Source organism: Nomascus leucogenys, chromosome X, assembly GCF_006542625.1.
Source record: "Nomascus leucogenys isolate Asia chromosome X, Asia_NLE_v1, whole genome shotgun sequence".
NCBI lineage: Eukaryota > Metazoa > Chordata > Mammalia > Primates > Hylobatidae > Nomascus > Nomascus leucogenys.
In genome coordinates, this window is record NC_044406.1 from 85,933,897 (window position 1) to 85,949,248 (window position 15,352).

Here is a 15,352-nt window from a genome sequence, read left to right on the forward strand (position 1 = left end):
AAATAAAATAAAATAAAATAAAATAAATGAAGAGTGAAAGGCTGTTCTTCCCCAGCCCCAGCCCCATTCCACTCTTCAGAATTAATAACTGTGGGCAGTCTGGTGGATATCTTTCTGGTCTTTTGAATGCAAATATAAATATGTAGCTGTATATTTTTTATAAATGGGATTGTATCATATACGGCCTTGCACCCAAGTTTTTTGCATAGAATAATATTTACAGCCCTTTTTCCTTGTTGAAACACGTGTATCTTATCCCTTTTACTCACTAAACAATATATACCATTGTATAATACACATAATTCATTAAAAAAAAAGAAGTGCAGGGATAATAATAGTTTAATTTTTAGCTAAACTGATAGAAATGTTGTTTAAAATCTCAGAAGTCTTGTTTTCTAAAATTCTGGGACTGGACAATTTGGATCCCTATTATATTACCTAGATTGATACCACTTTTTTTTCTCCTTCCTTCCCTCCTTCCTTCCTTCCTTCCTTCCCACTTTCCCTTTCTTTTTTTTTTTTTTGTCTTTAAGGTGGGGTCTTGCTGTTTTGCCCAGGCTGAAATGCAGTGGTGTGATCATAGCTCACTGCAGTCTTGACTTCCTGGGATCAAGCAATCCTTCCACCTCAGTCTCCCAAATAGCTGGGACCACAGGCGTGTGCCACCAAGCCCAGCTAATTTTTTTTTTTTTTTGGAGGCAGAGATTCCCTGTGTTACCCAGGTCGGTCTCTAACTCCTGGGCTCAAGCGATCCCCCTGCCTCAGCCTCCCAAAGTTCTGGAATTACAGGCATGAGCCACCATGCCTGCCAAGATGCCACTTTCTAAATATAATGTTCCAGCTAACTGTGGTCGGGTTTAATAGCTATGTGGTTCATATCACACTTTTCCATTTCATTCATGGTCGTGTCAGCAGGATAGAGTTGACAGCCTCAAAAAAGTTCCTTCTTCAGTCTATCTGGTCTACTGCAGAAAGAGATAAATTTATTCTGATAGGATTTGGTTTTCACAAGCCTATTACTTAATTTCTTTTTCCATTCAAATGGCCTGAATATAGATTTGGGGCAATTTTTCCAAACTTGTTTTATATAGGAAAAGAAGGTAAGCTTAGATGTCTATTATTTCTAGAATCATTTTCCTCTTGGGGAAAATAGATAAATATAAATATATAAATATACCCTCACTGTAGCCCTACAAAAACTTTGACCTTATTTTTAAAGAATTTTGGAATAACAATCATCAGGATCTGCAGATTTTAATACTATTTTTATAACTGAAAATTATCACACAGTCAGCACAGTCTTTTGTTTCCTCTGACGATTAATAGAATTCTACAACATGATTTTTTTGTAGAAAATGAATACAATACAGTCATGTACCCCTTAATGATGGGTGTGTTAGTCCGTTCTCACACTGCTATAAAGAGCCACCTGAGACTGGATAATTTGTGAAGAAAAGAGGTTTGACTCACAGTTTCTCAGGCTTAACAAGAAGTATGACGGGGAGACCTCAGGAAATTTACAATCATGGCTGAAAGCGAAGGGGAAGCAAGCACATCTTACTATGGTGGAGCAGGAGAGAGAGTGAGTGAAGGGGGAAGTGCTACATACTTTTAAATCATCAGATATCACATGCAGCCTTGTCAAATGTGAAAAACCATTTGCCAGTCTATTTTGCTGTGTCTCATTGACCCACTTCCAGAAAAGGCAGAAACCAAAACATTAACTTGTATGTTTATCTTCGTATCTCATTGCAGGTTAGAATTATCATGTGTTCTATACAGGTTTGACTCTCCCTTATACAGCCAGGAAACAAAAGAAGACAGGTTGCATGGAAAGACAGTATAAAGCATCTGAGAACTACGGCTTTATAATTACGGGAACCTGGGTTTACCTCCTTTCTCTTCCATCTTCTAACTGAACAACTTTAGCGTGTGAAAGCCATAACATCTGTAGTTTTCTGAGGCTTGATCACACAACAAACATTACCAACTCATCTTTTGTCACAGTTTACTACTACAACAGGAACAGAGGCAAAAGAGTGGGGACATAGACAGATCTAGGGTAATTTCTAGGCTATGCATGAAAGGAGTCCTTTAGCTTGTTATATGAGCTTTGACTCAGGTATATCGCTTCCCTCTGATTGAGTTGCACTAGGGAAAAGCCAACTGAAAATACTAGGAATTAATTATTAAGTCATGTTTATATATTTATATCTTTCATACATATTCATCTATTTATTTAATATTTAGTGCTTTAATTATTAAACTGTTTTTGAACATTGTTTATGGGAGAATATTTTTGGCAGCCAAAGTATATTTTCAAGTATAAACAGCTGAGTAAGAATCAGAGCATCATAGAAACAAGATAGAGCCTCCATTTCCTGAGTCCCTTATGGTGTTCTTGAAGTCAAAGCACTTAAAAGAGGTAAAAGGATAGACTACTTTTCCGTATTTAAAAATATCAGCATGCAATCCATTCCCTGAGAAGTTTAGAAGGTGATTCTATACAAGAAAGTTCTTTATTTTAGAATTGTAAGAAAAAATAGCGAAAGTGCTCCTGTTGTTTGGAAAGGTACAGGGAAGTTATCAAAAGTTTTCGGTATTTTAGGTTAATTTTATATGAAGAGTAAAATGAAGAACTAGAAGAATTAAAATGATTTGAGGCTCAAAACTTTTAGAAAATTTTGTTATTGAACTGCCAGCAAATGTAAGGATATTCAGCCGGTTTAGTGCTTGATTGCACGATGAAGGGGGTAAGAAGTAATTATTGTCAAATTAAAATGGATTGACTTTGGTCTCATGCCATTTCTTATCTAATGATTTAATATAACATATGGTTGTAAAGGAAAGCAGCATTATGCCATTCACATTTTGCAAAATTGAACTGTCCCTAGGCTACTTTGGAAGGGACAACTGCCTAAAGTTCCTTTTTTTCCACACAAGGTAGTCCACCACCCCATCAGCAAATTATTTTAAATTAATTTGTTCAGCGTGAAAGGAAATAAGAAGACATGGAAACCACTCAAGGAATATGAAATTCAATCCAATTTCCCATTTAATGAGCACCTATGATGCTTTATCTATAAGCACCTATGAGCTGTTATGGTGGAAATGTATTGAGAATCCAAAGAGAAGAAGACATAATTCCTGCCCACAAAAACCTTTTAATATCAAACTGAAAGGAGAAAGGAGAAATGCAGAGTACACAATAATTAAAATACTCATATTTAACTAGATAGGCAGTGGTGGAGAGGAGAGAAAGAGAGAGACAGAAAATGTAGCCTTTCCACTATTTAGTGTGCAGTGCCCTGTGATTAGCATGATAATGGAGGATAGGAAACTGAAATTCCATAGTCACAGTCCCCACTGAACTGTTACAGGGTGAACAACTCTCTGTGCTGAGTGTGATTCTTGGGTATAAGCTTTATATTTTTTGTACAATCTGGTTGCTACATGCAAGTTAATTACTTTATCTACTGTTCAACCTAAGGGATAAACTTCCTGAGACATTTCTTTTCAAGATTAATTTGAAACTTTATGAGTTTTTTATTTTCTACTTGTACCTTTAGAACCCTACTCTCAAGTGGGGTTTGATTCTGCTGTTTAACTAACTAGGAATATGATCATAATGGAGTACAAGAGGGATTAAATTCTTCCCAGGGGTGGGAAAGTGAAGGTTTCAAAAAGGATGTGGCCTATGAAGAGTAAGATTTCAAGAGATAGATTTTAAAAAGTGCTACTATAGGCAAAGTGAGTAGTCAACCACTATGCAAAGGTATAAAGCATCCAATGTGTGACAAGTATGGACAACGTAAGTAGACTGGAGTAGGTAGTGAATAAGGCATTTGAGGGCAGTCATGAGAGGTAAGGCTAAAAAGCTAGGTAGAGTTAGATAGTGATAGTTCTAAGAAATACAACCTTTGCTCTGTACGTGGTGGCAGTCAGCGAAGGTTGTTAGTGAAGTGATATCATACTTATGTTTTAGAAAGGTAATTCTTAGCTGCTACCTCATGCCTCTGGCCTGGCAGAAGTTTCTTCTTGTTTTCCAGAAAACCACAAGAAGAGAGAATAGACAGCTATTGCAGTACATTGAGCTCCATAGAGATAGCAGTGAGACAAGCAAGAGAGAGCTATATGGGCAATGGGTGACTCTGTGCCTTGCTGAGCAAAAATAACTAAATGCGGGCAAAGGAGTTCCTAAGAAGTTGAGAGGCACACTGTCATCATATGCATTCTTTGCAGACTTGTTGGGAGGAGCACAAGAAGGCGTACCCAGATACTTCAGTCAACTTTTCAGTTTTCTTTTTTTTTTTTGCCTTCTGTTTTTTGAGAGACGGATATCACTCTGTCACCGAGGCTGGAGTGCAATGGCGTGCTCTCGATCCACTGCAACTTCTCCGAGTTTCCAAAGACGTGCTCTGAGAGGTGGAAGACCATGTCTGTGAAAGAGAAAGGAAAATTTGATGACAGAAAAGACAGACAAGGCCCTTTATGAAAGAGAAGTAAAAACATATATTCATCCTAAAGGGGAACCAAAAAGTAGCACAAAGATCCCAATGTACTCAAGAGGCATCCTTCAGCCTTTTTCTTGTTCTCTTCTGAATATTGCCACAAAATCAAAAGAGAACACCCCAGCCTATCTGTTGGTGATGTTGCAACAAAACTGGAAGAGGTGTGGAATGACACTGCTGCAGATGACAAGCTCCCTAATGAAAAGAAGGCCGTGAAGCTGAAGAAAAAATACTGAAGGAAAAACGCTAAAGAAAAGCCTGATTCAGCAAAAAAGGGAGTCATCAAGGCTGAAAAAAAGCAAGAAAAACAAGGAAGAGTAGGATGATGATGAAGATGATGATGAATAAGTCGGTTCAAACAGTTTTTTCTTCTCTATAAAGCATTTTACCTCCCTGAACATAATTTACTCCTTGTAAAGAAAAAATGGAAATTTCAGGCTGTCTAGGATTTGTTTTTAAACTGTACAGTGTCTTTTTTGTGTATAGTTAACACACTACCAAATGTGTCTTTAGATAGCCCTGTCCTGGTGGTGTTTTCAATAGCCACTGACCTTGCCTGGTACAGTATAGGGGCTGTAAATTGGCAAGGAAATTTAAAGCATGTTCTTGTTGATATACAGCACAAATTAGTTATATATGATGAAATGGTTTGGCTCTATGTCCCCACCCAAACCATCCCGAATTGTAATCCCCACGTGTCAAGGGAGGGACCTGGTGGGAGGTGATTGATGCTGTTCTCTTGATAGTGAGGGAGTTATCATGAGATTCGGTTATTTAAAAGAGTGTGGCACCGCCCCTGTCTCTCTCTTCCTCCTTCCGGGGCCATGTAAAACATGCCTGCTTCCCTTTCACCTTCTACCATGATTGAAAGTTTTCTGAGGCCTCCCCAGCCATGCTTCCTGTACAGCCTGCAGAACTGTGAGCCAATTAAACCTCTTTTTTTTTTAATAAATTACCCAGTTTCAGGTATTTATTTTTAACAGTATGAGAATGGACTAATATACCTTCCTTATGATTTTCTTAATAACATTTTCTTTTCTAGCTTACTTTATTTTGGTAAGAAAACAGTTTATGATACATATAAAAACTATTTTTGTAAAAAGTACAGTTTTTACTGTATTTTATAAAAAATACAGTACTATATTTTGTAAAAAACTGTATTCTTACAAAAAACTATTTTTGTAAGAGTACAGTTTATGATACATATAACATACAAACTGTGTATCAATAAACTGTTTATGTTATCGACAAGGCTTCTGGTAGACTAAGCTATTAGCAGTTACATTTTTGCAGTGTCAAAAGTTATACACAAATTTTCAACTGTGTGGGAGGTCAGCATCTCTAATCCCCATGTTGTTCAAGGGTTAGCTGTATTTTGTGGGAACAGTTAAACTACAGATACCCAGGTATTCAAGGGCCAAAAAGGACACAGGCAAGCATGGTACCATTTATATATTTTTGCCATGCTTCTCGGGACAGGGGATAATAGTGAAAGTGGCATTTGAGCACTTCTGTGAAAGAATGAGTCCTTCTTGAACAGAGGCAGTAGGAGCTATACCTGCTAAAACAGAAACCTAACATAGCTAGAAGGGGTCCTAGTGACCATCTAGTCCAAGGGTACACAAATTATGACCTGCAGGCCAAATCTGGCTATTTCTTACACAGCCCTAAGAGTGATTTTTATATTTTAAGAGGGTTGTAAAAGTGTTTGTGTTGGGGAAGGGGGGTGGATATATACCTATACATGTGGTCTGCAAAGCCCAACTTAGTTTTCATCTGATCTTTTAAAGAAAAATTACCATAGTCTAATTGTAACCTTTTCATATTATAAGTAAAAACGAAGGCTTATTTATTCAGCATATACCTACCTACATACATATATAAAATGACCTCTGAGCATTCAACCTAATGCCACTGAACTAATATTATTTTCCAAATATTTATATTAACTTTAGGGAATGATGGAAGGCCAAATTTGAATACCCTTAAAAGTCAGGCATGTTCCATGGCACATGGTACAGTACAGATGTGTTACATTTTGTCACACCTCCCACTCATTTATTTTATGGTAACAGTACCTTACAATACCCTTGGGGAATCATTGATCTACATAGTTTAGTTGGAACTGATCTCACCCAGTCCTCCGGGATAGGGTTATCTTATTGGCCTAAGGCAATGAAGACATCCCATGCCTCTGGCCACAGTGATTGGATTAGGGATGGGCATATGCCCCCGCACAAAGGACTGATAATCAGACCCAATTATTTATGTTAGTCCTTTCAGAAAGAGGAATATTCACTCTCTTTCCTGCTGGGTTTGAACATGGAAGCAAAAGTCCTGGAAATATGGACACCCACACACCATACAATCAGAACATGAGAATGAAGTCAACATAAAGGATTGAGAAACTGTAAGACAGAGTCTGGTGACATTGTTTGGAACCCCTGGATCAAGCTGTACCTGAAACATATTGATTAGGGAGACCAATACATTCCTTTTTAATTAAGTTTATTTGAGCTTGGTTTCCTGCCATTTATAACCAAACTGCAACCCATGGGCAAAATCCAGCTCACTGACTGTGTTTGTATGGCCCATGAACTAAGAATAGTTGTATTCATTTTTAAATGATTGAAATAAACAAGAAAAACAAAAGACAAATATTATTTTATGACACATGAAAATTATGTGAAATGTAAATTTTAGTGTCCATAAGTACCCTTTTATAAAAACACAGCTACTCATTCATTTATGCATTATCTGTGTCTGTTTTTGTGCTACAGTAGCAGTGTTGCATAGTTGTGACAGAGACTTTATGGACGACAATGTCTAAAATATTTATAACTGAATCAGCTGACTCCCAAGAGTTTTTTTGGTTGTCTTTTTTTTTTTTTTTTTTTTTGAGACTGAGTCTTGCTCTGTCGCCCAGGCTGGAGTGCAGTGGTGCGATCTCGGCTCCCTGCAAGCTCCGCCTCCCAGGTTCACGCCATTCTCCTGCCTCAGCCTCCCGAGTAGCTGGGACTACAGGCACCCGCCACCACGCCTGGCTAATTTTTTTGTATTTTTAGTAGAGACGGGGTTTCACCATGTTAGCCAGGATGGTCTTGATCTCCTGACCTCGTGATCCGCCCGCCTCGGCCTCCCAAAGTGCTGGGATTACAGGCGTGAGCCACCGCGCCCAGCCTGTTGTTGTTTAAGGTTTCTGTTGATCTCCTAGGTAGATAGTAATGGGGTGCATTGAAATTTATGATTCTATCTAGGACTAAAGAGTTGAAGTGCAATCAGAGACAGAGAGGTAGGGGTCACTTCTAACCACTTAGGGAATAATTCAGTAGGTACATAATTTATTCACTATCAGGTAGGATAAATTGTCAGTAAGAACAGAGAATCTGAGTAAGTCATTAAATGTGATCAGGTGAAATGTTTTCTACGTGAAGCCTTGGAGAATCTATCTTATGTCACCAGTTGTAGAGGTAGGGAGTGAAAAGGGGAACTAATATTAATTCATTTCCTATAATACATTAGATACCATCCTAGATTTTATTTTTATGTTATGTTTGACTCATCCTCAAAACAATCATATAAGCTAGGTCATATTATTATTCTACTTTTATGATGAGAAAACTGAGATTTTGCCTTACTTTATTCAGCTAGAGAATACCAGAGCTGAGATTTGAACACAAATCTATTGGGTTCCCAAATGCATGCTTTTTGTGCTACATCATGGGTTGGAAGAATCTGAGAATTAGAAAAACAAAAGAATTCTAAAAGTATGAGGATTGTAGGAAACTGAGTTAGAATATTCTATTTGGGAGCGTCATTAAACAAGAATTATAAACTAATGGAAGAGAGTCCTTTTCCAGTAAGAGGTAGCACTTTTGAGAGTGAAAATGAGCACTATAAATAATTATGCTGGGCCAACAGAATTAATCTGAGCTTGTCTTGGGCTAACCAGAATATATGGTGACCCTAATTAGTAATAACAAGGGCCATCTGATGATAGGCGGAGTCATGACAATGAAGCGGTGACAAATGACCAGATTATATCAAGGTCAGCAGACATCATTGGAGCAGAGACTGCATTGGGATGGCGGAGATAAATGAATGCTAGCAGCTGCTCAGGACAATTATAGTGCCAATCCTGGAAAAGGCGTAAGACACCAAGCTACCCAGCTACCTTGCTAGGGTGGTAAGGGAAGGACTTTAGGGGACTGGATTCTGGGCATTTTTATTGAGATCAGAGTTAGAAATTACTGTCACTGTAACTCAGCCCCCCCATTAGAATCCCCCAAGCTGCGGAATCGGAGGTTAAACTTACCACCAGGAATATTCCTTTTCCTTTTTAAGAGCAATGATCAAAAAGACCAGTGTAGGTTTGCAGCTCCTAGCTAGCTTGCAGGTAGCTATTGTGTGGATCCCTCTGAGAGGTACCTGGTTGGGCTTCTCTGAAGAAATAGTTGAACAATAGCAACTCTCATGTTGCCTTTCTTCTCATTCCAGACATATTTGCTAGTTGGTCCCAGCCTTGTACCTGCCTATAGGGAATTGCATCCTCATTACTGCCTCACGTGGTTTTCCAAGGCAAACAAAAACAAGGTTTCTATTTAGCCTTTCCTATTTTATTTCTTTCCTCTTTTGATGGTGTCAATTTGCTCTCCCTCACCTTTAGCCTTTGCCCCGATTCCTGTCCTGCTGTCTGATCTCTAATATGGTTGCTTTATTAGTGGGTGCCATTTTGAAGATGTGGAAACGAGCTTTTCTATTTTTCTGATGTATTTATAATCAAATAAGGTAGCAACAGGGATAAAGGTGTTCACTTTACCCATGTTTCCCTGCCTGTACCCCTGCTCACACAAGTTTTTTTTTAATCTGTAAACATTTTTTTGTGTGTTATCAAAACTCATAATAAATTGTAGAACTTGACAGCTGCACATTTATTGGCAAACACCAGTTTGAAAGGATGTGTCCCTAGAAGATCAGTCTTGACAGTGTTTTTAACCAACACACATTGAAACACTGGTACAGACATCAGTCGACTACAGCCAAGCTCTATTCATGGATTGTGCTGATTCTGCACACACCTTCACCCTCCATGACCAACAATCATTTGTTTATTCACTCCAAGTCTCATCAGCCTGTGCACTGCTTCCCTGATAGATGCAAGACAGCATCTTACATACTAACAGCATCGTGTATAATGCCCAGACTTGATATGCTTTTAACACGAGGCCCCACAACCTGAAATTTAAATGTGACAATGCTATTATGTTATAGTTTGTCTTGAAAAACCACATACTTCTGGATAGACAAGACAGGCAATCTTGTACTTAGGGTATTTGGGTGTTTCTTTCAAGTACATTGTCAGGAGATACTGCAGGGAAAAAGTGAAGAACCAGACCTGATATGGGGGTACAAAGTCAGTCCTCTAGGCAAACAAAATTGCTTGTTTTTTACCACTAAACAGCATTTAAAAAAAAAAAACACACACTAAAAAAACAGCCCAAGCCGATACACAGGAGACTTCTTCATATGCAACATAAAGGATAGCCAGGAGAAAATCATGATTCTGCAACTAACGTACTACTCTAAATGGAGGGCAGTAAAATGCTGCTAAACTTTATAAAACTCATGTTGCATTGGCTTTCTTTCTCAAAGGAATCACAGAGATTACTTTTCCGGAAGCACTTTCCTTCCTTTTGCTTTACCGTGACTTAATGTGCAGAAAGGGAATTGTGTCCCTTAATGATGTTCCTACTTCCAATCAAATTGTGGTTTCTAGATTACTGTTTCCTCCTAGTTTTCTCTAATTAAGTGGCATCTATGCTGCTTAGCAATTAGCTCTAAGAGCCTCAAAATGGTTTGTACGTTTGCCTGGTCTGAAGGGTGGAGAAAGGATTGTAGTTAGAGTGCCTTATGCTCTCCCTCAGTATTTTTGTCTACACGCCAAATTAAACAAAGTTGAAAGCTTTGTATTATTAATTTGAAGAAAATGGCTTTGTGATACAGTATACTCAATGCCTCAAACATTTAAAGTATATTAGTACCTATCATAAGCTGTGCATATTAAATTCTAGCTATTGAAACAAATGACAAAAAAGGTTGAATTTAAATGATTTAAAAGGTCCAAGAAAGAATTCCATTTGCCTGTCCCTGATTTGATAGTTCAGTAGGCAATAGCATCTTCATACACATTAAACATTTTATCAGATTTATTCATATTAGATGATTATTTCCCAAATATAATACTACTATTTTTAGTGGATCCATACATAATTTAAGTAATCTTGTAAAAAGAAAGTCAATTAATCTTTTGATAGCCAGGAAATTATGTTGTGGTAAAATTAACAATCTTAATGTAAGTGGAGAGTCTAATTTTAACTTCAACCCTTCACCACCACCCCTGTTGTCCTTTGGTTGTTACTTTCTGTGAGAATATATAAGTTGTTTGATATTCCGACAGCATATATTTAAATGTGCTAGGGACCTTGTTAAATGTTGCCCTCAGTTAACTGCAGTGATTTGGATAAACAACAACAAATACAGAAACAAAGGACAAGCTAAAAACATTTTCTTGTTTCTTAAAGCTTTGATAATGATACTTTCAAAACTTCTAAAACTGTCAGAAATAGTTATGCTTTACTATACATGTGTGAAATTGCCACTTAAAAATATGGAATTGCTCTGGTCTTTTTGATTTTGCCTAGTATGAAGAAATAAATACATTATTTGGATGCAGGAGATGATATTTGCAAAGTCATGAAGAAATAAACTTCTAAAGAATCTATAGCGGGCATTTTTGCTTTCTATAGTTAAACTTTTATTATGCCAAAGCCCTACATGAAAACTGAAAAGCTTTGCCAAGTTCTAGAACTTCTTTTATATCCCACCTGTCAGTTTTAGGACACATAATTAGAGGTCAGATTTTCCACGTTAAAACATACAGCTAATTTATATATATATATGGTAGCAATTTCCTGAGTACATGACAATATCCTAGATAGTTTCCCAGTATTTTCAGTTTACATTGGAGTGTTTAGTATCATATAAATCTAGGATGATTCTATAATCCAAAAATTCTATTGCAGATGTTTGTTTAAATAATAAGTACTAAGATTTGAAAAACATATTAATAGAAGCTTAACTTAAAATATCACTGCGCCAAATTACTTCTACATAAGCCATCAAATGTTATGACTACAAACTATCATGAACCTAAAAGTGTACATGTATGTGTTATTATCTGCCCCTTCTCCTGTTGTCAAATTTCATCCAGGTATGAAATCTTAATGTATTTGTTTTCTTTTCTTTTCCTCCTATGTCCATACACCATTTACTTATTAATTATAACCTTTTACTGGTAAAATTTTTAGAATGGGGATGTTCTAATTTTAGCTGATACTCAGATCTCTAACTCCTATCCCTTTCCAAGAAGTAGTAGCTCTTGATATGGGTTTAAAGACTCAGAATTAGCGAAGCTTATGGCTTGGGGCAAGGTCTGAGTGGGACCCTACAGGAGCAAAACTGGTTTTGCCAACTGCATGGGAGCTGGGTGAAGACTGTCACTACTGGCTATCTCCCACATCCCTGGCAAACTATTGGACACAGCATAGGCACCAAAACTCCCTCTGGAACATAACCCCTTTGGCCTGAGAACTACCCCTACATCCTCCACAGTGGCCGTGGCAAGCCCTGCCCAGGGAGAGTCTGAGCCCAGACCTGCCTAACCCTGCCCCCACCTGAAGGTTTATCTCTACCCACCCTGGTAGCCAAACACAAAAGACAGAAACTCTTGGGTGCTTTATAGCACTACCCATCACCTGAGAAACCACAATACTTACACCGGCCAACTTAGGGCAACCTTAGATTCCCCTACTACTACCGCAGCTGGTGCTCCTTTGAAAGTACCACATCCTCACTGGAGGCCAACCAACTCAGGCCATTACAGCAACTCATGACCGAATAACCCTGATCCTAGGAAGGAGAATACAACAGATAATTCCACTGCCCGCAACATCCTGGCTAACCAGAGGTCCTGACTGTGTCCACATGACAACTTCATTGCTAGCATAACCAGCATTTGAGAAAGCCAGCACACTAAACATATCTACAACCAGGAACCCTCACAGAGTCTACTTCACTCCCTTGCCACCTCCATCAGAACAGGTACTGGTATCCACAGCTGGGAGACCTGAAGACAGATCACATCACAGGATGCTCTGCAGACATTCCCCAGCACCAGCCCAGAGCCTGGTAGCACTGCTGGGTGGCTAGACCAAGAAGAGCAATAACAATCACTGTAGCCTGGCTCACAGGAAGCCCCATCCCTAGTAGAAGAAGAAGAGCACCACATCAAGGGATCACCCTGTGGGACAAAAGAATCTGAACAGCACACTTTGAGCTTCAGAACTTTCCACGGAAATAGTCTACCCAAATGAGAAGGAACTAGAAAAGTAATTCTGGTAATGCGACAAAGGAAGGTTTTATAAAACCCATAAAAATTCACAGTAGATTTCCACCAACGGATCAAAAACAAGAAGAAATCTCTGAATTTCCAGATAAAGAATTCAGAAGACTGATTACTAAGCTACTCAAGGAGATACCTACTGGAGAAAGGTAAGAACCAATGTAAAGAAATTTAAAAAAATACACAATATGGATGAAAAATGCTCCAGAAAAATAAATATCCTGGAGAAAAAAAACAATCACAACTTCTGGAAATGAAAGACACATTTAGAGAAATACAAAATGCACTAGAAACTTTCATCAATAGTAGACCAAGAAGAAGAAAGAAATTCAGAGCTTGAAGACAAGGCTTTAGAATTTATGCTATCAGGCAAAGAAAAAGAAAAAGAATTAAAAAACTTGAACAAAGCCTCTTTGAAATTTGGGATTATGTTAAATGGCCAAACCTAAGAATAATTGGTGTTCCTGCAAAAGAAGAGAAATCTAAAAGTTTGAAAAATTTATTCGAGGGAATAATTGGGGAAAATTTCCCTGGTCTTGCTAGATATCTAGACATTCACATACAAGAAGGTCAGAGAACACCTGAGAAATTCATCACAAAAAGATCATCACCTAGGAACGTAGTGATCAGGTTATCTAAAGTCAAGATGAAAGAAAGATACTTACGAGCTGTGAGACAAAAGCATCAGGTAACCTATAAAGGAAAACCTACCAGATTAACAGCAGATTTCTCAGCAGAAACCTCACAAGTCAGAAAGGATTGGGGTCCCATCTTTAGCCTAATGAAACAAAATAATTCTCAGCCAATACTTTTGTATCCAGCAAAATTAAACTTCATAAATAAAAGAGACATAAAGTCTTTTTCAGACAAACAAATGCTGAGAGAATTTGCCAGCACCAAGCCAGCACTACAAGAAATTATAAAAGGTGCTGTAAATCTTGAAACAAAACTTTGAAATGCACCAAAATAGAACCTCCTTGAAGCATTAATCTCACTGGACCTATCAAACTTAACACAATGATAAAAAGAACAAGGTATTAAGGTGACAAATAGCATGATGGATAGTTACAGTAACTCCCATCTCAATACTAATGTGGAATGTAAATGACCTAAATGCTCCACTTAAAAGGTATAGAATCTCAGCATGGATAAAAATCCACCAGCCAAGTATCTGCTGTCTCCAAGAGATTTACCTAACACATAAGGACTCACATAAACTTAAGATAAAGGAGTGGAAAAAGATATTCCATGCAAATAGAAACCAAAAGTGACCAAGAGTAGTTATTCTTAGACAAAATAGACTTTAAAGCAGCAACAGTAAAAAAAGACAAAGAGGGACATTATTAGAATGGTAAAAGGATTAGTCCAATGGGAAAACATTACAATCCTACATATATATGCACCTAACACTGGAGCTGCCAGATTTATCAAACAAGACCTAAGAATGAGATAGATGGAAACACAACAATAGTAGGGGATTTTAATACTCCACTGACAGCACTAAACAGGTCCTCAAGACTGAAAGTCAACAAAGAAACAATGGACTTAAGCTATACCATAGAGTAAGTGGACTTAACAGATATTTACAGAATATTCTACCCAACAACTGAGAATATACATTCTTTTCATCAGCACATGGAACATTATCCAAGATAGACCATATGATAGGTCACAAAACAAGTCTCAATAAATTTAACAAAATCAAAATTATATCAAGTAATCCTCTTGTACCACAGTGGAATAAAACTGGAAATTAACTCCAAAAGGAACCCTCAAAACTATACAAATACATCAAAATTAAATAATCTCTTGAATGATCTTTGGGTCAACAACGAAATCAAGATGAAAATTTAAAAATTATTTGAACTAAATGATAATATTGATACAACTTACCAAAACCTCTGGGATACAGCAAAAGTGGTGCTAGGAGGAATGTTCAGAGCATTAAATGCCTACATCAAAAAGTCTGAAAGAGTGCAAATAGACAATCTAAGGTCACACCTCAAGGAACTAGAGAAACAAGAACAAGCCAAATCCAAACCCAGCAGAAGAAAAGAAATAATAAATATCAGAGCAGAACTAAATGAAATTGAAACAAAAAAATACAAAAGTAAAACAAAAAGCTGGTTCTTTTAAAAGATGAACAAAATTATTTGACCATTAGTAACATTCACTGAGAAAAGAGAAGATTCAAATAAGCCCAATCAGAAATGAAACATGAGGTATTACAAGTGACACCACAGAAATACAAAAGATCATTCAAGGCTACTATGAACACCTTTATGCACACCAACTAGTAAATCTAGAGGAGATGGAAAAATTCCTGGAAATATACAACCGTCCTAGATTAAATCAGGAAGAAATAGGAACTCTGAACAGA

General features: G+C 37.5%; 1 pseudogene; it reads left to right on the top strand.

Moving 5' to 3' along the window:
* The first annotated feature begins 4,178 nt into the window (after positions 1 to 4,178).
* LOC101179251 lies at positions 4,179 to 4,859 on the top strand (annotated as a pseudogene).
* Positions 4,860 to 15,352: the final 10,493 nt, after the last annotated feature.